We start from the raw sequence: 24853 nt of genomic DNA, 5'->3' as shown, positions 1-24853 counted from the left end.
GGCTGACAGCGCTGTCCTTTGCACCCAGACAGCTCCAGGGAGGTTTAATTTCTTCTGATAAATGAAAGGCATTAAGAAACGTCTCCTGCCCTTTGAAGATACAACCAAGAATTTTCACTTAGCTTAAGCACGATATAATGGGGTTGTTATTCCCAGAGATTACCCTCAAAATATGCCTTTGAAATGGTTTGAAAGTGCACTGCAGAAAAGTCACCAAAATGGCTTGGTAATAAACAGACATTTCTCATCATACACCAGAACAGAGAAGCTTAATTTCTCCATGGTTAAATAGTAGCATTAGAGATGAGCTACACTGTGATTTTGTTTGCAGGGTGAATGAATTTCCAAATATATTTTTAGTCAGGAAGAGCTATCTCACCATTACTGATAAATAAGTGCAAATGTTAGAGTCATAATCTTCTTTAACCAAATAACGCACAACAATTATGTTTTAAATTATTGATGTTATAAAAGGCAAAGCAGCCGCTAGGCACAGGAGTTTCCATGACTTCAATACCAAGTAATGAAAATTCTTTTTTTCCCCATTTTTGTCGAGTGCATTATTAAAACGCAATTCTTTTTTTTTTTTTTTGTCTTTTGAACTTTGAAGTCTATTTAAGCAAGGTCATTGGGGAAAAGTTAATTAAACTGGGAAAGTTAGCTCGCATATTTACCATTTCAGGAGACATACTGTATTTTTGCAGTGAGAGGTGAATTGAGTTTGCAGTCAGAAGAGTAGCCCTGAACAGCAACCCTGAACAGCAACAAAGCACAGAGGCAGAATTTGGTCATTGAAAAATAGGAACACGGCTAGAGAGGTTTATATTTTAATTTAATTTTTAAGACTAGTCAGTCTTTTTGTATATTGATAAATAGCTATGAGAAGCCCACTTGGGATTGTTTCTGTGGGATAGCATTTTCTCTACAAGGAAAAAGAGAAAGTTTGGCATACAGAGGCTTTTTTGTTGGTATAGAAAAGCTGTAGCAAGGCTCAAGAACTGAAGCTGAAAGCACAAAAATTCAAACCAAATTGGATGCTTTAATTATGCAAGCGAGTATTGAGGAGAGGTCTGAACTCTCCATCTCTACATGTCTTCAGGTCTGTAACCCAGGAGTCCAGACTGGGCGATTCTGGTCCCTAGGGACTGAGACCAGGACACGTGTGGGATGGGAGGGATGTGGGGCATCCAGCGACGAATAATATTTTAAGATTTACGGTGCAAAACCAGAGTTTGTGGCAGAATGAGAAGGTGGGATCTGGGACAAAGCGTGATGGCAGGTCTGCAGCAGGGTCTCACTGCCTGTTTTTTCATAAACCTGCAAACGTGCTGTTGCATGTCCCATAAGCGAGACCCTGATTTTGGCAGGATCAGGCCATCGGCATTAACCGCTGGCTTTTGGGTGGCAACAAGGCTCAATGTCCAGCGGTAGTGGGCACATCTATAAATCTCTCATGAGAAATAAGTAATGTGTTGGGAATCTTTGACAAGTTTAATTTAGTGACTGCGCCACAGCCTCGATGGGGGTTTTGTTTGTTGGAGATGTGTTTATTTTTTCTTTATTTTTTTCCATAAGTCTGCTAAATTATTTAGGGCCTGAATTTTAAAATTAGAAGATGCAGCATTAAAAAAGCAATGAATATTTTATGAAGGGTTCTGGGATTTCGTGGTATCAAAATACATGTTGCAGCCTTGGAGACTCCAGTACGGAGCCACACGAGCCACTTGCTCCCCTCCGTCTGACCTGCGGTGCCCGTCGCAGCGGACAGCAGAGGAGTCCCTTCATCCCCCAGTTCAGGAGGGAGCCTCATGTTGCCGGAGGAGCCCAAACTGCTGATCCACCTTGGATCAAGTTTCAGTAGGTCTCTTTTTGGGTAGTTTTCCTTTCCTTTCGGTAACTGGGAAAACAGTATTTTATGTCAGTGGAGTTCCTACGTATTTTGAGAGAGTCATTTTTAGGTGGCAAATGTGGGGTTTGTTTTATATACACAACAGCAGACGTGAGGGGAGTTGCAAAAGTATTTGAGACTGTTCCCAGCAGCACCACGGGATCAGCAAAGGCACTGGAGAGTTCAGGGGATGCTGGAGGAGCAGGACCCAGTGCAGAAACTGCAGAAATGGGAAGCACAGGCTGGTAGGGACAGAGTCTTGGGAGGTTGCTCTGCAAAGAGAGGAGCAGCAGGAATAAAATACATGAGCCTTTCTTGAGGATGACTGGCAGGTATCCTAGAGGGGTATGTTTGAGCAGGCTGCTGCACACCAAGGTCTGTCTGTACCTTGGTGGAACCCTTAGCAACCTTTCAAGTCAGATGAGATCTGCAGCAAGTACTAATAGCTACAGCCAGGCTTTCTCTAGCATAATTTACCCGTGTCTAAATGTATGTAAAATAAGTTCTGATGACACTTTTTCTTATGAATTAGCAAGTCTTGCTGACACAAATCAGGAACTCAATACAATATTCAGCAAGCACATTAAATCTCTTTCTAACATGCTGCATGCTGAGACACTCTTCGTTATTACCTTTAAGTACTAGAAGCTGGAGAAATGCCAGCTTCTCCCCTCTGATGGCAACAACAATGACATGGGCAGAAATAATTAGCTCTCTGCTACATGACTGGTATGGATGATGCTGTTCTTCAAAGCACATTTCTCTCCCTTTAGCTGCTCTTCAGAAATCCTTGATAATTAATCAGCTCTTAGTGACACTGCAACACTAATAAATCCTCAAGAGTTGCGTTTAATGTGTTGTGCAGATACGCAGACCTCACTATTGTCAAGACAGTTGTGCTGCAGACTGAGCCTGAGCCTGGGTAACAGCATAGCCCCACTGAGGTCGAAAGAGCTCAGAGGACTTACCCACACTGACGATCTGCCTTTGCATGCAATGTCAGAGCAAGTCCTTGTCCTTAAACCTGAGAAAGAGCCCTCTGGGTTTCCTACAGTCTTTGACTACAATAGTTGGGAAGAAAATATTTTATGGCAAAGAGAAACTATTCTGATTCAGTGGATTTTTAAAGGAACTAAGTTATCAACCCAAAATACAAGCTGAAACATTTTGTCTTGAAGTTTACAAAAATCTGAGTATTTTTTTATTTAATTCCCTTTTTCATTATTATACATATCTGCCTTTCCTGCTTTGTTTTCCAAAGCAGGAGACCCTCAGCTCTCTGCAAGGCTGATCTTGGTGGGATGCTCTGGCAGGAAGCTCTGGCAGTTGTCTGGGGCTCTCACCTGGAAGAGTATGTCACTCTCTGCTATTAAACAGGCACTGAGGGCTGACTGCACCTGACTGGGGTGAGAGTGCACCTCAACCTTACCCAAGCATGTCTTTATGATAGCTAAGGCTGTTCATGGGAATCATCCATTACTTAACACCACAAATCAAAGCATCATTTCATAGCATCACAAAACAATATCCTTGACCTTATCAGAAGAAGGGGTTAATTTTTTCTTACCAAATTATGTCGCAATTATAATCTGCACCGGAGCATAATTTATTCCTCCATTGCAATGCTGGAGATGCTTTCTCGCTTTTATAGCATCAATTTTTCCTGCTATTGGCAAATACTGTAACAAAGAGCAGGAAATGGTTTCAAAGGTGTCCATCCTACTGACATGAATTGTAATGAGAGCAGAAAGTGGGCCAACATTAGCTCTCATAGTGTCAGTAGCATAAGCCTAAGTGCCAAGCCATTTTAATTAATTATGTGCTAATAGTCTCTGGGCTGATGCAGCGTTTAGCATACTCTATGTGTACAAGTTACACTCATCAGTTCTATTTTTCCTTTTTGAATAAAAATTAGCAGTAATCCTTCAATTCTGTGGAAGCCTTCTGTTGCAATCCAAAAGTCAATGCAGCTTTCAGGCTTCATATGTACTTTACCATTCCCTTAGGCCGTTTTTTAGATGGCATTTTTAGGAAAGTTAAACACCATTAGTATCCTGTGTCCTGCTTTGGCACAGCAGTCACTCCAGAGCTGCTATGGGTAGGGTTTACAACTACTTTGGGGCACCAGGCAGCCAAAACATCAGAAGCACAATGGCAAATGGGATCCTAATAGCCAGAAATTCATAAGGAAGATTTTTATTTTGGGTTATACTTTTTCGGGTTTGTTTTTTTTTTTAATATCATCTCTTTCCCTATGGAATGGCTGTCTTGGTCTCTTGGCCATAGGCTAATGGAAAGTCCCTTGTTGCAGTGAATGGAGGGATGTTCTCTGTGGACCTTTTTCACTGTGAAACCAAATATTTTAGAACTGCCTGGACTGATCTGGAGAACTCTTAGTATGATTAAATATAGAATTGGAGGGAAAGGAAAATCTGCAGATGGTGTTGTGGTAAAGTCCCTGGAATTGGTCATGGTTGCTTTCGTAGAAAACACTCCTGGAAGAAGGCAGCTCACAATTCAAGGCTGATTTGGAAGGATGTGGGATTTAATTGTTGTTTAGCTGTAAACATTCCCTCAACCTGGAGTGGATGGCAAGTATCAAAATCAGAATAATTAAATGATTGCAAGTACTAATGGAGCTCCTAAATAAGCAAAGACATTCAAATGCAATAGGCTTTAGGACCACGTCAGGTCTTTACATTTTCTCATGAGCACATGGACCTTTCCATAGTGGCAGGCACAGTATGTGCCGACAAGACTGTGAGAAAATCACTGCCCCGCTCATTAAGGGAAAGCTCTAATTTTGGTTAAGGCTGCTCTCTTTACTGCTTGAAATGAAGATGAGTAGAGCAGGAGGCTGACTTTGGAAGTTTCTAGTGGTAAATATCCGGAGCCTGCTATCCCTGTCAAAAGGGATGGATGTTTCAACAGCTAGTCAGCCAATTTCACGCTAAAATTAAAGTTGTCAGTCATCAGGTGGCCTGCTTGGTAGATAAGTGATATTACAGTTTCACATACCCAACCTTTTTCCATTGGTCAGAATTTGATGCAGAATCCTTGCTGGCATGCTATTGACACGTAAAATGTAGCAATTATTGCTAGCATTTTTATTCTCAAGGTTTTTTGGCGCATTGAGCTCAGATTCCCATTTGCTTGGTTTAATACATGTAAACAATCCAATTTTTCATCAGTTCTGCTCAAGAGCTCATCAGTGACTGCATACGGGTGTAATCAAGTAAGCATCGTTTACTAAATTCAAAGCTTAGTTCTTTCATTTCCGTCAGTTCCCACTTCTTTTTAAATTTCCTAGAACAGCTCCACATTTTTAAATAGTGTCAGTCAGGATTCTTTTTTGTTTGTTTTACTCTTACTGGTATCATTTCAGTTCTTTTTTTACAGCTTGAAGTGTAATTCTACTTTCCCCACATAATTTATTTGCAAAGCCAGATGGACAGAAATGGTCCCATGCCATGCTGAAATACTCCATCTTATTTTTACAAGATAAATCTTGATTCTAAACAATTCTGAAAAATATGTTCATTATATAATGTCTACTGAATTTGTCATTCAACTCATTCTTATTTCATCTTTCATCATTCTGCTGTTCTTCTCTATACACATGTAATGGAAAAGTGGGAAAAAATAAAAGCTGTCGAGAAGATGATGACAGGAATCTTGTGAGATGAATGAATTTGTGTACCACTGTTTTGCCCCTATGATGACAGAGAGATTTTTTTCCCTCACTCTTTTTTCCTCTTCTCCCTGAGTATACAGAGGTCCCTTGGGTTAAGCAGAAAAGCTGCTTGGTGCCACTACTGGGGAGCAGAGTACAACGCCTGCTGCTCAGTGTCAGGACTCCCAACTGACTTGCTGATTTTCTGTGCTAAAGATTTCCTGTGTCTAAATACTCCTAATGTGCATCTCTGGATATCCATCCATGGAAAAAATACATTTATTTCATCAGGAGAGTACACTAGTCTTTTCGGGAACATGTATTCGTAGCAAGTTATCTGCTGTACATATCTGATATCTTTATTCAGGTAAGGCTCTTCAAAGCAGTCTTTCAAAGGGCAGAAATCCCCAGTGTGGTGTTCAAAGACTGAGGCTTCAAGGCAGAGGGAGTAAAAACCTTCCTGCTGCAGTTAGACATCTCAGTGGACATCAGCATTTCTTCCTTCTTCCGCAGTGCCTATTGCTACACTGTTATGCTAATTACGCCTGTGAAGACAGGCTGTACTTCTCATTCAGTACAATGGCAAAAAGCCATTAGTACAAGGGTGGCTGATTTTTTGACCCCTTTGCCTCCTTTGTCTTTCAAAGCTTTTTAGCTCAGCCTCTTGTGTTCTCCATGACATCACCAATCTCAGAGACCGAGAGAAAGACCATTTGGGCTGTGCAGCACCAACAAAGCAGCACAGTCTTTCTGCTCGCACTTTTCGTCCCAGCCCACATGCTCAGGAGCGAGGCTGTACACCAGAGCCTGTGCCTGGGAAGGAGGAGATGTGCTGGGGAATTTCCAAGAATTTTACTCTCTACCACAGATATTTTCACACACACCTTGGTCAGCACTGTCCTTAATTGAAATCATCCTGTCCTCAGTTTGCTAATCCTGTCCTTTGTGGGAGTTCCTTCCCCTCCCTGTGCTTTCTGCGTGCATGTTTGCAGCTGAGTGTCACCGTTATGCAAAGTGCCATGCTGTCTTCCAGTTTCTTCTACCTCTTTGAACTGAAATATTAAACCTTTTCCCCATAGGCCTTCCTATTTGTGTTTGCTGCATAAATGCTGCATAAAATGCTGGGATCTCCCTCATCTGGACCCAAGTGCTTTGTGATGGCTATTAAGAGATATCTTATAAATTACAAATTATGTTCTATTGCTATGGTAAAGACTTCTGCAGTTTCGCTTTTTTTCCCTTGCCTGGGACAGAGTATCTCCCCATTTTTACTAATCTTCTTGACTTTGGGGTGCTTGAAATTCTGCTTCCAACAGCAGAAGTTAAAAATTGAATTAGAAAAAGAACACCAGTTCCTCCTGTCCCGTAGGGTTGGACTCTTCAGCTTACTTTGATAATTTTTTTTTTTATTTGTTTCACCATAACTCTTCATTTGATCTTACTATTTGCACGGTTTATTTGCCAGGCTATTGCGCAGGAGTGCTGTTTCAAGGTTCACTTACAGTAGCAGGTAGGAAATTATGTTCTCTGCACAACACTCAGAGTTTCCAGCTCCAAAAGGTCATCTGTAGAAAAAGTCCGTGTAAGGAAGTATGATAAAGGTGCGGAAACTATTATCTAAATCAGCATCACTGGTTCATAGAGGGCACACAAGAATAGCCATCCCTGTTGGTTTTAAGATGGAGGAGGAAAGACAACCTCTAGCTCATGAGTTTCCATATTAAGCAAGAACAGTGTTGTGTCAATTAGCAGAAGTACAAAATGAGCTTGTACTTTTCAAATTACTCATTTTCACCAGTCAGTCCTAAGGCCCTGATTCAGCAAAGCAAAAAAGCTAAAATCATTTTCTCCCAGCAAGACTCACCATCCCAGTTACAACACAGGCATCTCAAAAGCACAGCTCTAACACATGACTTCATTTGCTATTATGATTAAAGAAAATAACCTGATCCCTTTGCTTCTTGAAAGAACTTCAAGGGGCTTTTTACATGGAGAATTTCTTGGGGGGGCACACGACAACCAAACAGCAATGTGTTTTAAGAGTCCTCATCTCAGAGATGTGGCCATGTTGCAGCATTATAACCATGGTAGAACCTTTCTAGAGGTCAGGTTGAAAAGCCTGGTTTGCCTCTTAATGCTATGTTTATAACCCAATAACAAAGCATTTTTTGAGCAATTTGTCATTGCAGTGATTTGTTACTTAAGTGATTGTACAGATAGTTAATTCAGCTTGAATGCTGTATTAAGGAAAATATCATATAGTCTACAGAGCAATATAGTTGAAAATCCTTTTGCAGTAAGATACTAATATAACATTTATAATATTGGGTGAGCTAGTCATGTAAAAATGGTAATGTAAGCATAGAAAACTACCATTCTTTTGTGCTATTTCCTTCCCCGTCATTATTTATGAACTTGTTGTCTTAGACTCCAGTTATTTGTTTAGCAACTCTATATACATTAGTAACTGTAGTTGTAAAGGTACCTTTACCTTTATGGATTCTTAGGCTTGGATCCAGTACAGAGTAAAAATAGAGCTTTATTTATTTATGCTATTTTTTTATCAATAGGCTAAGGGAGACTTTTTTTTTGTCTCCCCTCATCTTTAGCTATGGAAAAATGTTAATTACTCAGAAGAGGTTGTGAACAGCACAGTGGAAAGTTCTTATGAATAAACCCTTTGGAAAAAAATGTGACCTTACCAAGACAAAAGTTGGAAGCTTTAGGCATCCTGTAAATAGTTTGGTTTTACAGCTGCTGAGAGTGGAAGAATAGATTGCAGTCCCTGGGCTAAAGCACTGCCATGGCCAAAATTGCTCAGGAATGTAACAAGTGAAAGAGCTTCCCTTAAACACCCTGAACAGCATCTCAGGGGTCATAGGAATAGGCAGGATAGTGCTGCAGTTGCTTCCACTTATATGGTTGTAAGTGTCTGTAAGCTGCAAGGCCAGTGTGCGGTGAGAACTGCTGCAAGCAAAGGCTGTTAAAGTGCTCAGGAGCAGAAGATGTTCTTGCAACAAGGGCGATGGTTGAACAACATTGAAGAGTGTTAACACGTTAATACAGTGTAGGTTTCTTCTTCGAGTTTCAAATATGACAGTGTAAGGTGGAGCCCATATAGCTATGGTAAAACAAAGCAGCGGTGGCTGAGGTCTCTAAATGGGTAGGTCAAAATCCAAGAGCTAAGCGGTAAGAACTGTGGCACTTCTGGTCTTATCAGGTGCCCATAAAAACCTGACCTCTTGCTGTGCAAAGGTTTGCATTGTTCGTAGCCAAGCATGTGAGAAAGAGAGAGGCTATTTATTCAATGGAGTTAAAAACTATGACTGTTACTGCTTTGTTTACAAAAAGTACAGAGAATTGTTTCCTAAGACTGTGTTAGAACTGTGGTTTGATCATGCTGATACTTGGTGCTTTACAAGCCATTAGTATTAGCAATTACTCAGAGTTACTAGCAGTTTTTGAAAAACTTGTATTGCCTCACACAATTTGTTGATAAAGAAGGCTATTTTCTGCTGTGTCTCTCGACCTGAAAAGCTCTCCTCTCTTTTGAAGTTTTCTAAGTAAAGTTTCAGATGCATGAGAAAAAAACAAGCAAAAAGGGGCAGTGATTTGTTTGGGTTTTTTTAAAAAAAAGTTTAAATTGAAGTCAAGCACCTTTTTATGTACATAGTGAAACTTCGTGATAGATATGGACCAAGATTTTTTTGTTGTTGTTTTTCAGATTTTTTTCTTATTTGCAAAAGTGAGTTGACATTATAAAATTACGTCTTGACTTTGACAGAAAAACTGTCTCCTGCCCAAACCTGGCTATTATCTCCGTATAATGATAAGGTTTTCATGTCATTCCGTTCTTTGAGAAACAAGTGTCAGCTCACTTTGACTCACCACCAAGTCAAAATACCAGTTCACTTTAAAAGAAATCTAGACAGAGCCACAGATGCAGATACTGTGAGTGAAGCAGAGTGTCAATGCTCAGTCAAGCTGTGATTTTACAACAGCAATGACGTGCCTGTGCTAGTGGAGAACAGATAATTCCTGAGCTTCTGATCTGTGTGTGTGTCTCTCTAAAATCCAGTGCTACGTAATTTAAGAAATGAATTAATTTTCATGAGCAAAAAATATTAAACAGGAATTTTGAGTTTTGTGATTTTAAACATTTTGCTAAAAAAAAAAGGAAAAAAAAAAACCACTCAAACCCAGTTTTCTTCCTGATTCCAATGAAGAGCTCAAATAACTCTCTTGAACAGGATTTTCCTGGGTCAGTGTTTCTGTCTCAAGTGAATTCCCCCATTTATATCTCCTCTTCCTTACTGACCCTTTGCAGAGGACGGTGCTGATGTAATACAGCGCTGCTTCACCTGGAAGCCATCTCACACCTTCATGCCAAATGTCTCCCGTGCTGCTTGACGTCCACCCCTCTGCCAGCACGCACAACAGCACGCCTGTCTGTTGATGTGGTCAGCGTCTTTCGTGCAGTGATACAAAGGGAACGTAACTCCACTGACCTGTGACTGCATTTTACAGATATCTCTCTCTCACCAGCACTGCCTGGTTCCACTTCTGAGAAATTAGATCAAATAAAAGTTCAATTGTTTTGCAATGAATTGCGGCGAGGCAGCGCTATCATTTTAATGAGCTCTTAACTCCAAACTCGAAGCCTCTAATAAAGGTGCTTAGGAGCAGATGGTTAGTGGAAATAAAACAAATGATGGCAGAGTTGTTTCTAACAGGGCTGAGGTGGTGTTCAAGCAATAAAAACGGTGTATGGAAAACGTCTCTGCAACTCACCAAGCCCATAAACGGCCATGAGATCCAGAGCGCAGAGAGTGGGGAAATCAGCCAGAAAAGGTTACACACATTGAGTTGGGCCTTGTACAAATTACTTTAGGGGGAAACTGCCTCCCATACAAAAGATCAGCTTAGGCTGGAACAACACAGAAGTCTTATTTTTCAATGTTTTTAGTGGATTTTGACAACAGAGACCTTGTGCTGGCCTGTTAAACCGTGTCAGATATAATCTTCAAGGATTTTAAAGGAAAGATTCCTAGAGCTATGTCCTGGATAATAACAAATCTCTCAAGAGGGCTTAATCTGCAGAAGAGGAATCAACTAAACCCACCGAATTCATGGTTGCTTACTTGACCACAGTCCATGGGCTGTTTCAGCCCCTGCTGTAGCCTGGGAAGGTGAGAATGAAGGCAGGAAATTAATTTCTCTGACAATTCCGTCACTGTCACAGTTTTTTCGTAGCTGATACAAATCCGAACTATAGGCAGTATGACAGTGAGGGTGACTGAGCACTGGCACGCATTGCCCAGGGAGGTTGTGGACTCTCCATCCTTGGAGATATTCAAAAGCTTTAAACTGAGTATGACATGTATGGGATGGAATACCTCGTCGGTCAATTTTGGGTCACCTGTCCTGTCTGCTCCTCCCTGCAAGTGTGACCCTTTTACACCCTTTCACTTGTGGAACATAAGAGATTTAGCAGTGACCTTGATTTCTGTAGGAATAAGTATAAGCAAGATCTTTCTGCATACCATTCATACTGTCACCTTAGTGATAACTATAAACTTCAAGCGTCATCAATTCTAGAAGTGGACACTGCCTGAAAAACATGTAGTCAACTTCAGAAAGTGCAGTTACTTAGAAGAAACTTAACTGAGAGGAAAAAAAGCTACTGAAAGGAGAATTGGTTCAATCCTAGTCCAAACCAGGACAGGGCTATAGCTTATGGTACGTAGATCATTTACAGCATTTGTTGTTCAAGATTATAACTGTTTTTATTGTGCTTTTTAGTCTTGGGCAATACTAAGGTGCCCTCAGTGGAGGGACAGTAAATGCATAAATCAGATGTTTACTGTGACAAATCAACCATTACAACTTTTAAAAACTTTGTTTTCTGAAAGTATTTGCTCTCTTTGCCTGAAACGTATTGTTCATGCCAACACATTTGCTAAGAAGTTTGCAAAAAAAAACTAAGACAAAACAGATACAAAGGGAAACACATATGTTTTAAAAATGGGAGACTCATTCTTCTAAAAACATTTGTATGTTTGTCTAAGTCTCCAAATATGAGCAATTTTTTCATTTTACTCAGACAAACTTGCAGCCCGACTAGACTTGGCATGAATTAGTAAGAAATCGAGCGCTGATTCAAGAACTGAACTATACACTCACCTTTCAGCTGTGACTTTAGTTGGCCATACTCATGACAACATCTCTTTTGCTGGGTGGGAGTAAACTAAACAGAGTCTGAATTCCTTCACAAATGGAGATGATTCAGGGTTGCTCTCTGTCACAAACTTACTGTGAACTTTCAAATATTGACTGACAGCGCCCATTTCTGGAACATGCAATAAAAACTGTAATTAAAAAAAAAAGCTTTTACCTTCGTGATTGCAGAGAAAAGTCTGAAAATGTGACGTTAGGGGATGTGGATGGCTGAGAAACTGAGAAATAATAATAAAAAAATCAAATTAAAGGAACCACAGGCTGTGTTAGTCTTAAAAATTTCATTACTATAGAAGAAATCTGGAGATGGTCAAATTCTTGAAGCAGAGGTTACTGACTCTGCTGGTTTGCTTTTCTAGCAGTTGGTGTTGACAAAAAGCTCATAAAGTTGTACATAATATTAGAAAAACAAGCAAAACATAATTTAGCACATTCCATAGCTTCTATTGATTATTTCTGAGCTCAAAAACAAGCTATAAAGGAGTTAATGCAATTGCTACACAAGCGAGTCCATTGTCTGTGCTTCTTTGTGCTGCTGGAACCGCTCCATAGTTCCTCACTGTTGCCCAGCTGACTCATGCCCTATCTGGAAAAGGAAAGTTTCACATCTCTGTTGCCTCCCACCTTGGTTTAACTGTTGGTGCACAGCACCATAAGCTGCTCGGGGAATCCCCTTCCACCTCGTGATCCTGGCGGATGGCACGTTTCAGGCTTTGAGCTTTCTTTTCCCCCTGCTCTGCCTGACTCAGGGAGCAGCCCCAGGCATGGGGGCACCTGCGGGCATGAAGACACAGATGGGCAAGATGGCACTCAAGGCCACACTCAAGGGCGTGCAAAGATAAACACCAGCGGGGAATGGTGAGGGGGTGTTCAACAGCCTGGGCCGCCCATGGGCTGCAAAAGAGAATTCATTAAGGAGGGTTTCTGGGGGCAAGGACATGCTGCTCCCTTGGGAAAGAGCTGCGCTCTATGGATCAAGGAGCTTGGCTCTGCATGCTGAGGGGGTGGGGGGCTGAGGCACCCTGGGGCAAGAACGGCAGCAGGGAGAAAAGAGGAAGTGAAGTATAGAAAAAAAAACTGAGAAAGGAAGCTCAGAGAGGGAGAAACAATGGCAGCGCTGTCAGGAGCCAGCGACCCAAAATCCATCTTCCCTGTGCAAGTTAGAGGGGATCTGATAACACGAGATGGTTAAAAGTAATGTCTTTGCGTTCTGTTCTGTGCCCTCTAATAGGTATACAAGAGACCTGCAACTTCACAGTTCACATTTGGGGTTGTCAGCCCAAGGAGCTTTCACTTTCCATTCATTACTGCCTAAGTAAGTGAGCTGCTGGGAAGCCACGGAGCATGAAGCAATGCCAGTCATGCTGCCATCACTCCTATTTTCGGCTCCATGAGCTCCAGAGAAGCGAAGCAATGCAAGGTGAGGACAGGAGAACCAGGCTGCCCAAACACCACATCACAGCTGATTTACCCTCTAAGGTAGCTGATGGAAGAGGTTATGTCTGAGTTGCTTTGCATGAGAGGCATTTGGATTTGGAGAATTCAATGGTTTGGACTTGAGTGTTTTATTGAATAGCAAAAAAAAGAAGATAAAATCTTTGATTTTCTGCTGTGCTGCACAAGCATTTGTGAAAAAAAGGTGTGGGGCTGGTAAGAGACTGCAGAGCGAGTGAGAGACTTTCTGCACATATGGGACTGGGGTGGCACATCTTTCTCCCCTGCATTGTTGCAATGGGCCATTTTGCCTCCTTTTGGGAAACAGCAGGGGCTTCTTTTCCCCAATTATGTGAATAATTAGATCTGTTCCAGTGTTTCAAAGATTGCTAAACGCTTTAATATGAAGAAAGCAAGGAGAGCCAGCTCTCTTGGGGTGATGGTATGAGTGGGTTGCAGCCATATGAGTGGAAGAGAAAAGCCTGACTCAGGCCTGTACCAGGGACTTTCTCAGCCTCCTTGAGGAGAGTTAATCAGGCTCTTAAATGTGCTCAGGTGGCCTCTGACACACTCAAAGCTCAGGCCGAGCTGCCCGAGGTCTTCCATTTGCAAAGGTATGTGGTTTCTGAAACTGCCCTTTAGCCAGACACTGTCTTCTACCTCTGTTTATCAGCCAAGCTGAGTTGCAGTGCAGGATCAGGACCTGGTACCTTCTAGAAACTATGTCTTTGTTTTCCACCTGTAGATTAGGAGTCTCAGCACCTCCCTGCTTCAGGGGTGTGCTGCAAGCTGAGTGGTAGTGGAGGCTGTGAAGTGTCATGGTGCGTAAGGTAAGAGAAATATTGATGGTATATTTGGATTTATTTTGTTACAGACTCTGCTCTGCTCCTTGCATTGCTGAAGGATGAGCTAAGGAACAAAAATTTCAATGATAATTTAAAAACATTATTTCTGTGGGAATTACAATGCATTTATTGGTTTTATGCTGCTTTCTCTTGTCCCTGTGCTTCTGAGGTTTTGTTTTGTGGCATGGGGCCCCTTTTACTGCCTTATGAGACCAAGAGCCATGACTGTGCTTACAGACTTGTTGATGCTATATGACCTACGGGGCTTAATTTTGAACAGCATTTATTGATTTGTCACTTAGGAGAGAAGTGATAAGCTATCCTTCTTACTAGTGGAGATCTCTCTGGCTCTCTAGCCTCAGCACGGCATCTGCTGCAGTCACGTCTTCTGCAGAAAAGCAAAAGTTGAACATCTTTTTGGAGAAGGGTTCCAGGGTTTCCAAGCCAAAGCTCATTAGCTCCTTTCAACAGGCAGTGAAAACAAAATGTGAGCTCCTTAGGACTGGGATTTCTTTTGTTACTTATCCGTGACTCTGGGCACAGTAAGAGCTCGCTTTGCACTTGGGGACCTGAAGCATCACCCGAATAACCAAGTGATCATGGGGCTGCAAGATACATCCAGAGGTCAGCAGAGTCATGCCTAAAGGCCTGCTCTGCTGCATCTGCTCTGCTCCTGACTGTTGTTTCTGTTATCTGTCCTCAGAAACATCCTCTAACAGAGGCACTGATGGCCCTCTTGGCCGGGGACATGACGCTCCAGTCCCAGGTACAAGGAGCACTGAGCCAAACTGAGCAGCTTTTCAATATCAGTGCCTGCTTCACCAAAAGTGAGGTATCTGATAGAAATGCAGTCCTTATGATGTATTTATGGTGTGATGTCAAAGGAAAAAAGTTTAAGTTAAAGCAAGAGATGTTGTGATTGTATTTTTTTTCTTGGATAAAAACTGTTTGAGGCAAATTTGCAAAACAGTTTCACACAAGAAAGCTGGTCAAAACTTGGAAAAGAAAACAAAGTATTTTAGTCCTTCTTTTTTTTCCGGTCCAAAATACCCCATTTTTAAATGTGTCCATGATATTTTTATTTATTTTTTTTTCCAGAGGGTCAAACAAACCAAAAGTGTTCCAGCTTGGGGCAGAGCAAGAAATCTTTGATTGTCCCCAAATGATGGTGTTTTGTTGTTCAGTATTTCATTTTCCTGAGGCCAGCAATACAATCATTTGGCATCAATCAAAAAAATGTTTTTAATTCTTTGCTCATTTGTGGTCTGACAGATCCTCCCTGCTTTCCTACCCATTTGGTCTGTCACACTGTGGGACCTCCACATTTTTGGGGCTTCTGCCTTCAAGGCTACAACTGCTCTAGGATTAGAGAAGATGGCGTTCTCAGATGCCCAAAGCAGTGGCTCCCCATGCTGTCTGACTCCAACACCCACTTTGTTCCGACCATAGTTCCTTGTGCCCCCATCATCAAACATGAAGGAATCTCACCCACTAATACAGTAACAATATTTCTCTTTTCATCGCTGCAGGATGTAATAACTTTAAAAAAAATTACTTCTGAGAAGGAATTTGTTCCATTGTTATTTAGAATAGTAGTAGTAATAACAATGGTGAAAACAAATATTAATAACCGGACAGGGCCGGTGCTAGGGGCAGGCAAAATTACTGCAACTGCTGGAAGCAGCAAAATAGCTGTGACCTAGCTGTTTTCTGCCCTGGTTAGCAGATGTCTGCTTTGCCTGTGGAAGAGCCATGGAAGGCCAACGCTACCATGGCTGCTACTTCAGAGGGAAAAAGAAAAGGCTGAAGGGCACCAGTGGCTGCCAAAAGTGTGATCTCTTTTAGCCCCCTCACCTTAGGGACATGAGAAACAGTTTTGACTACTTGGCCATGAAGCCTTGAGCTGCTTCCACTTATGCAGTGTTTTGCACGGAGGAGTTTTATAGACTCACATGATAATAACTAGACCCGAGAACAATAAAGCACAGCACGCCTCGGGCGTACATCTCAGAGCATTTTGCAAATATTTCTTTTTTAATAATTTCCTTTAACATAGGAAGTTAGGAAGTTAGGTAAAGGAAGGGTTAATTGGCTGACCCAAATGAATCTACCAAGCCAGTAGCAAAGCTGACTGTGACATTAGTCTTCACTTATAGAGCCATGAGAGCATCCATGAGTCAATAGAAGTGTATATATTCCTACCCTACAGGTAAGAAACAGGACAGTCAATCAGTTTTTCTTTATTTGTATAGCAAACTAGAGTTATTACTTATTTTTGGTTGTTGTTTTCAGGGTGGCGGGGGAAGAGTTCATTTATCATTATCCAAATATTAGTGTGCTCAGTGCAGAAGTAACTGGTCAATACTCAAATACCTTAGGGTGTAAGCTAGAGCAGGAGTGAAGAACATTGTTGTGCTACATGGAGGGGTGGAAGGGGAAGGGAGTTGTGCAATTAAGTGCAGTGTGTGATGTATAAGGCTTTTTTTTTCTTTTTCTCCTGAAATAACAAAATCTCATCCCTCAGATGTCAGGCATGGGCAGGACAAACAGCTGATCCCTGAATTTTGGGCGTAGCTCTCAAGGGGTGAGTTTTTCATAATTAGTCTATATTTGCAGGGGAACACAAGTGCAGAAAGCTCCTGGGAGTTCAGCTGGACCATATCCCTCAGCTGGACAGACTTAACAAGATCAAATACATGTGGACAGGATGAGAAGTCACAGGCTTAAACTGCTTCTCAGGAAATTTAGGTTAAACATTAGAAAAAACTTTCTAACACTAAGGACAGTTGAATATTAGTAGAAATTGCCATGGGAGGTTGTACACCTAGTGTCACTGGAGGTTTTTAAGAACATGTTAGAAAAATATCTGTCAGGAATGATGTAGGCAGGGTTGGTCCTGAACTGGGGACGAAGTATGAATTAAGTGACCTCCCAAGTTCCATTTCAGCCCAATTTTCCTATGCTTCTGCTTTTCTGTTGCATAGTAGGGGTTGGCATATAAATTATAATATTACAATAATTTTTTTTTCTTTTCTAAAGTAGATGTTTTGAGTTCTCTTTCCAGTGTAGCATGAATACAGGTTTCAGTCAGGAAACGCCTATGAGCAAATAAACTCAGAATTATTAAACAGACAAGCAAGAGGAGCACCCTTTTTTTTTTTTTTAAGGGAATGAATTTTCAAGAGGAAAAAATAAGGCCCCAAAGAAGATGCATCAACTGGGGGATGTTCTTTGTTAAATTAAGAAAAGAAATCTAGAGTTAATCAAAAGTTTGTATCTTTGGGGAGAAAAGAGAGGGAAAGAAGAGGAGGAAAAGCATAGATATCATTAGAACAAAACCCTAGAAGAGGAAAAGGTCCTAAACAAATTAAATTATACATCTAATGAGCACAAACAGACATCTACTTTCAAAAGAGATTTAACCCAATTCTTCAAAGAAACAAAACCCAGCAGTAATTAGTAAGTGCTTTTATCTCTTCTGGATGAGAGTATCCAATAAAGCTGAATTCCTAGAGGTGATGTTCTTCCTTCCCAAAATATAAATCGTTAGAAGATGTTGTGCAAGCCTTTTTCTGCTTCAGTCCAATAGGATACCACTGAAGTCAGGCTGCTTGGGCTGTGCTTATTTTGCTTATCAGAAAATCAGCTGTGACCAGACCTCAAATGTAAAGATGAGAAAAAGAACCTCAGGAAATTGGGACTTCTCCTTTGATGTTTCTACCAGTTATGAATCAGGCCTTAAAATCCTGCTGGTCTTCAGGCGTTTGAGACAATACTAAATTTTTGTAACTTCTATAATTTTGTAACTTCTTCAGGAGAATGAAGTGGGAGCATAATGTAGGAAGGAAGTATGACGAGCAATAAAATAAATTTTCTGTCTCTCTCATTGGTTGCCTGTGCCTTGGCCATGTAGAGTGAAACCAGTCCTTTGCTTGCGAAGTGTACATTGTGCTATGGCCACAACAGGCAAAACCACGTGGCTGCAGAGTGCAGACATGTATTTCAGATCACTCTCAAACCCGAGTTCTGTACTCTCAGGCTGAGCAGGATGCAGATCCCTGTTATAACCCCAAGACCTGGGGAAAGCCCTTATTTACTTTTTGTGGGAAGTTTCACAGCAGGGCTGACCCATGAGTGGCTTCTGCCTGCCGCTCAGGAGCTCTTTTTATGACATGAATTAATACGCCATAAATCCCCGAGGGATAACTCAGTATAAGTCTAAAGCTTGTGCTTGCACTCACGCAACGAGTGTTTCAACGTGTATTTGACTTTTCTTTATGCCTTCAACATTTCCAGAGCATCTCTGACCCTGTAAGCAAAGTGGGAGGCTGGTGGTCCAGGAGTGATTTGCCCCCGGGGTGTGATTGTGGCACATGGTGCTGCTTTTTTTGCCACGTGGCAATAGGCAGTGAGGGTGGGAAAACCCAGCCGAGGCTGGGAGCATGCAAAGCTTTTGCAGTTTGCCTTTCTTTGAGAAGAGAAAAAAAAAAAAAAGAAAAGAAAAGAAAAATGAATCATCACCAGAAATATAGGTCGGGGTGGAAAAATACAACTCAGGAAATGTTTCCAACCTACTTGGGAAAAAAAGATCAATTCACGTGCCGCTGCCTTTGACTTTTCAGCCAATAGATGTGATAGCGGCAGCCCAAAATCTGCAAACTGAGCTGAGAGGATGTTAAGCACCCAGATAAAGAGTGGCAAACATTGCCAGAAATTCTCTCCAGCCAATTCCTCCAGTCCAAACATGCTCATCACTCTTCTATGGATTTAGACTTTTCTCCGTGGGCAGCTTCTTTTTCTTTGGCTCCCATGTTTCAAGAGACTAAGTCAATCTGTTTCAGCAGAGGTGCCCAGGCCCTGGGCTGTCAGCAAGGTTCATATTGGTAGCATTAATCATCTGATAGTTGCTCTTTCTTCATTTCCTTTTGCTAACATGTGTTCTCGGCTGTCTTTCTCTGCTTCTAAGGCAGAGATCTCTCTAACTGACATATATAAGCAGGAGGAATAAGAGACAGCTTCAGACTGATCATGGGAAGGGAGACCTGCCACCACTGCAAGGGGCCATGCACGGCTCCAACCATCACAAAATCCTCACCAGTTAATCCATTTCTGCAAATTTGAGTGCCTCCTGTAGCTCTGCAGTGCAGGACTTTGCCAGGGGTGTGATGCCATTTCTGAACTGAAAACTTGTCACTTGCCCCAACTTGCAGACACGTAACCTCGCTGCTGTTCAGAGTGTTGCAGCCTCCTGCGCCACCATCCAGGTAGCTCACGGTTCCTGTAAAGCCAAAGAATACTCTCACTTTTCTAGCTTTTTTCCTTGCATAAATACATTGCGTATAAGTTAGGGTTTTGGAGTTGTGTGTTTCTTTTTTTTCAGACACATACCTAAACAAGAAGGCATGTTTATTTTGTTCACCACAGTTATCACACAGAAGAAAGTTCTTCTGTGTTCCTTAGGCACATCTTTCCTTTTTCCTATTTCTACTTCGAATATCTTTTTTCTTATTATTGAGATAAATGAGCTGAAGTCATCTTGGGGAAGATGATGATGATTATTATTGTCGAGATAAGTTCCTGTGATCATAACAGGGGTAATTATTAGTAATAGTGTCATTCACTGTTTATACAGTGCTCTGTGTTTGCACAGTACTTTCCAAACAGGTAAAAATTATTATTGTTATTTTATTGAGATAAAATTCACAAACTCAGCAGCTGTGATCACTGCCCTCTGAGAATGAAATAACATCTTTGTAAAACAATATCCTCTTCCAAATTATAATGAACCATCATGACGTTTTCCAAGCCAAAGGCACGTATAAAGTGAGTTATAAATCTGGCTGTCCTGGAAGCACACTTGCTCACATAATGTTTGAGAAGTACAAAGGAGGAGAATGAATCAGTGAGAAAATATCACAGGAGGAGATACAAGGTGGAGCAGGCCAGAGCTCAGCGCTGAGCCTGGACATGCAATGGGAATGTGCCTGCACATTTTTTCTTTCCAAGTCAAAAATGTGTAGCAGAAACAGCAGTAAATAATGAATTTCTTTCTGTGCTTTCAATTTCATGGCCAAAGTAGTGAAAGGCACTGAATGGCCATGTGTGACTGCTGTCGTAATGAAGCATAGGGTTGTCTTCGTCAGAAATGCAGAGATGTATCACAATCCAGCTGCACCCAGGCGCGATAAGCGGAGCCTGAAGCCCTGGGTCGCTGACCCACTTTTGGTCTGCTAGCACTGCTCCTTTCTCTCCTCCTCTTTCTCCATTCAGCAGGTATGGACCCCTCACACTGTGCCAGAGGTTACAGCAGCCTGAGGAAAGGTGGGGTGAGGATATCCCAGTGACAAGCTGGGCAGCAAAACAGGAAGCAACAGTGAAAACACCCATTGGTTCACCACAGCACGTGTAAAACTAATGCTCTCTGTTTATCATAGGTATGTCTCTAAAGCAAGGCAGCGTCCAGACAGAGGAGCCCATATCCAGAAAAGTTATGTTCTTCACTGTTGCGAACTGTTGAGCTTGATATAGCCATTGCTAGGGTTCATTCCCTGGCCTGGGTTATGCAAAGAGGCAGCCGGGACAACCACAGCGCTTGGTCCTGCTGTTGCAGTGCCTTGTATGGAGTGGTTGTCTCAAATGCCTGGGATTTTTTTTTATTTATTTGTATTTCTGTTTTTCTTTAGGCATCTCTCCAATACATTTATCAGACCAAAGTGGCACTACTTTTACTACAAGAAAGCCATGTCTCATTTAACTTTGTCTGAAACTTAAAACTGATAATTAAAAAACATTAGCAGAGTAAAGGCCGTGAAGGTGAAGGCAGATGAGGTTTAGCGTTCAGATGTTTGTCATAGCTACTTTAACTACATTTCAAAATTAAAATGTGGAGAGCCCAAAAATACATTCCTAAAAGCTTTTTCTTATTCCTAGGCCAGCTTCAGAGAGGCAGGAATTTAACTCAGCCCCAGCAAAAGGGAGTGCCATGTTTCTGAACTGTATTGGGTGCTCCTTTGTTCTGAGGCCAAAGCTGGTCTCAGAAATGCAGACCAAGCAGGGTTAAGCCTTCCCAAGCCCAGTATTTCTCTGAAATGAACTGAAGTCCCGGCAAGGGGTCATCAGCCCTAAGAAGTGAGAGGCTGAGCAGTCAGACCAGGTTCTGCCTCTCTTTCCCACATCCCTACACTTATTATCTGCAGAAGGCAGCATTTCTGACTCTGCTGCAGCACTAGATAATGCTCAGTGGCTGCTGTTGCTGCTCTCCCATAATTACCAGAAACATTGCTTTAAGAAGTTACAACTTCCTGGAATGATGTGAAAAATGAACCGTTTAGAGCACCAGTGAGTAATAGGTAATTGCAGGCTGGAGCATCTTTAATCACTTTCAACCTTAAGTACATTTTTGAAGAGTATGGCTCATTATTACCTTGCAGATCTTGATGGAGCTGTACATTTCTGGCAGCCTAGATTACAAATGAAAAAATAATTTTGGATACAGGTGGTACTGGTTGGCAATTACAGCACAGCCTGGTCCACAGGGGCAGAGGCTTAACTCCCTGGTCTGCTGGGGGCTTTTGTATGACTGTGGAAAAGTCATGGAGATGTCTGTGTGTGGAGGGACTACGGTGCTGCAGTGCCTACACTTTCAGGTCCCCTAAAATCTAGGTCCTATGAAATCTGATCCCTATGGCATTTAAATGTGTAATGAGAAAAACAGTGACCCGTGGAAGGCTGTGTGTAGACTAAGAATTATGGCTGTTAGCCAGCAGAAAAGGCTACATGTCAGCTTCATTGCTGCCCAGAGAAAGGCGCTGAACTTCTTCTGGGACCTCCAGGCAAGAGCCCACTAAGTCCTGTTGCTGATTTAGCTCTGCATTTCCTGCAGTACAATTTTTCTGATCTATAAAATGAAGATAATATGTCTCTTCTCATGCACGCAGGTAAATACATTGATACAAGGAGCTCAGCTCTAGCTTTCAAGTGGTGTATATGTAGACATTTAATAGAAGAAGGGTGGAAAGGACAATTTCTTTTCAATTAATAACTGCACAGCATGTTTTGCAGAGCTTGGCCATGCTCTGTCCCTGTGCAATATGGAATCTAGGAGTAACCAGGACTGGAGTGACCGAATTTCCTTTGCAGAAGGCTTCCAGGTCCCTAGAGCGATGCTCCTCCCATGCTTTTTCTCAGTGCCTGCCCCTATCTTCTCCCATCTCCTGGCTGCTCTTTCTCACCCTGCAGGACCACGGGCCAGCATGTTCTCAGCTAAGGCAATATTTCTGCCTTTAACTTTGAAAGCGAAGAAACCACACCACCTGGCTGTAGTGAAGAGGAGAGATGAATCTGTGCTCCAGCCACAGGCAGATGTCATGATCCTTCATTGCGTTTCCCTGAGAGGTATACCTCGAGCAGCAGGACATGCACAGTCCGTATGCTGCGCTCCAATTCGTTGGCCTGAAACCTCTGAAGCTGTGTTATAATCCCCATTCTTGCTGTTCATCTGTAAATGCCCTGAATTCATTACCAGCATGTTGATGAAAACTGTTTTCCTCCCACTTAGAATACTTCCAAATACATCTTCTCATTGTATGCTCAAGACATTTCTTGCCAGCAAATTGAGTCCTCTTCCCCCTCCTCTTGTGGTAGTGAAAGCCTGAACGGGAAGGACTGATCCTCTGCCCATAGCAGTGCACGGGGATGTGCACTACCTCAGCTGAGCATCTGACCCCCCCCATATGCTATGTTTCCAGGTATTATATACTGCACGGTGACCTTTTGGGGAGCAAGGGAGGGACAGCAGCCCAAGGATTGGAAGAATTATTTTTTTAAATAGGACTTACATTGCTGGAGCAGGGAAGGACAGTGTTTAAAGGACTCCCCGCACCATCAGAAACCTGGGCACGTACATGATTGGCATTTGCACTTCTAATGAGACCATTTCTATTGTAATGAGCTCATTACTATTTTTATTGCTATTGTATTTTGCATGTTTCACAAATCATGCAGGGAGCTGCTTTTTATTTCCACTTTCTCTTTCTACCTTGGAAACTCTCAGGGCAATCCCAGTGTCTGCATAACACAGATGAATGAATTAACCCCTGCGGAGAGACCGAGGAGGGGTGACTGCTCTTAGGTGGTCATAGGGAGAGAAGGAGAGAAAGGAGAGGATTGAGTCGTGCCTGGAAACCAATTCAGCAGAGAGTTCCCATGCTGTTCTGAAACCCAGCGACAAGACATTTTTATGAATGTATCTCCTGTTCAGAAATATCTGCACAAAATTATTCTGTTCCTAAGAGGATGCTTGTCATATATATTATGCTCTTTGTCAACTGTTTCTTCCAAATATTGATTTGGATCAGACTTTGTTTCTCTGCCATTTTGCAGTATTTTGCTTTAATAAGCTTTGGATATGGTAAGGCAAAGAAGTTTTGGCTTTGCAGTAATGTTCAAGTTCCCAGTGTTGCTTAACTAGTCTGATTCATGTCCTTTGAGATTTTCCTTTCCTTTTTTGAGCTCCAAACATATGTGCAGTGGGGCAGTCCCCAGAGAGAGCTCTCGCTGGCTTCCAGTGATCCTGTTGGCCTGGATTGCTTTGGCTTCAGCTCCTTACCATTACCTATTCCAGTTGGCTTCTCAGTAGCCACTGCCTCAGCTTTAACTTTCAGTGAAGAGCCAATACCCTGAAAATAATCCTCTGCTAACTTTCAGGCTACTTGACTTCAATGGTGCACTACAAGAGGCAACTCAGTGTAGGGATCAAAAGAGGCAACTCCACCATGACCCTGTGGAGGTTTCCAGAAACCCGTGGAGTGCAAAAGAACCATCACTGTGAATCAGCTGCTGGAAAATCATATTGCTATGTCATATTGCTGCCACCAATAGGTGTAAATACACCAGTTTCTGATGGAGCAGAGAAGACATTAGGATGCGTAGTTATGGAGGTGGTTGAGCCTCGCTCTGAGCTTGTGCTAAAGGCTGCAATTCCATTGACTTGATTAAGAGAGGATGTACCTGTGGGTTTGCATCACCTTGGATGTTATTGACTGTAGGACCAGCATGCTTTAACCTCACCAGGCAGGTGAGAGGTATCCAGTGTGGAAAAGGCTATCTGCTAGACTGGATTCTTCATCAAAATAACATACCTTTGCCTTTGGCCATTAGTAAGGAAGAAGGCTGTGCCTGTATCTGACTTCAGAAAAGGATTTATCTGTACATGACACTGCCAGACCCGTTTTTTTATTCCTTGCCTTTACAACTCAGACATACTCTGCAAGTCATGTGCAAAGTCCAAGAATTGCTTAAAAAAATTAATTGCCTTCAAAGAACACTAACTAAAAAAATATATGTGTGTACATCTGCTTGTTGTTGGAGCTACCAAGCTACATTTTGAATCTCAGGTTTGTAATTTTGTTAGTTTGAAGTTGTATCTCTCTGACAGGCTCCTTCTGTCTCACTGATTTCCTTTGTGTCCTCTGGCTGCTGAGACATCATCACTCTTTCAAGCCCAGGGTTAGGGCTGGCCTGTTTTTAAAGCTCTGTAGGCTTTGGTGGCATCTGGCAGTAGTACTGCCAGCTGTTGCAGAGAAGATAAAGAAGAAAACAAGACATCAGAGTCAAAAAAAAATAATAAAATCAGGCGATTGGGTGTGTTCAAAGACTCAGTGTCACAAATTTATACTGAAAGAAAATTTGGATGCAAAACTTCTGTGCCTTTCAGATGAACCTTCTGCTACCTTGCTTGGATAGCTGACAAAGGGCACAGGAGATAGAAATAATATA

This window comes from Nyctibius grandis, chromosome Z (genome assembly GCF_013368605.1).
Source record: "Nyctibius grandis isolate bNycGra1 chromosome Z, bNycGra1.pri, whole genome shotgun sequence".
Classification (NCBI taxonomy): Eukaryota; Metazoa; Chordata; class Aves; order Nyctibiiformes; family Nyctibiidae; genus Nyctibius; species Nyctibius grandis.
This window is presented reverse-complemented; position numbering follows the sequence as displayed.